Below are 425 nucleotides of genomic sequence, written 5' to 3'. Positions count from 1 at the left end.
GACAGAGGTTTTCATCCTTAGATTGTCCATTGAGTTCAGAGGGTACTACAGTAGCTACCACAGGCTCTCTAATGGCCTCTATGAATGCTGATACATTTTTGAACCGACTCCAACTGTCAAGCGTCACTATGAAGCCGTCTCTACCGAGCACTTTCCCACAAGCTGTTAGCTGAAACTACAAAAGCTGACGCTACAAAAAACTTCACTATAGACACCACAAGGTTGTCTTTTAAGATAGATTAATGGCCTTTCATTACTATACAATAAAATGTTTCCACAAAGCTCAGGCAAATACCACATTCACTAACGAATGCGACTGCAGGGAGACAATAAAACATGTAAAGAAAAGGCGACTGAACAGCAAATCTAGATTTAATTCACACACAAAAGGGTTCACTCATAAGAGCACACACTAGCCATTCAAA

General features: G+C 40.5%; 1 protein-coding gene across 1 annotated transcript in view; it reads right to left on the bottom strand.

The window, feature by feature from the left end:
* tubgcp3 (tubulin, gamma complex associated protein 3) overlaps positions 1–425 on the bottom strand; it is a gene marked incomplete in the record, with an annotated part of 14,901 nt that overhangs the window by 5,909 nt on the left and 8,567 nt on the right.

The sequence above is a fragment of the Morone saxatilis genome, unplaced genomic scaffold (genome assembly GCF_004916995.1).
Source record: "Morone saxatilis isolate NCDOM2014 unplaced genomic scaffold, NCSU_SB_2.0 Contig6, whole genome shotgun sequence".
NCBI classification, from domain to species: Eukaryota; Metazoa; Chordata; class Actinopteri; family Moronidae; genus Morone; species Morone saxatilis.
The sequence above is the reverse complement of the archived record's forward strand: the minus strand, read 5'-3'. Positions and strand labels throughout refer to the sequence as shown.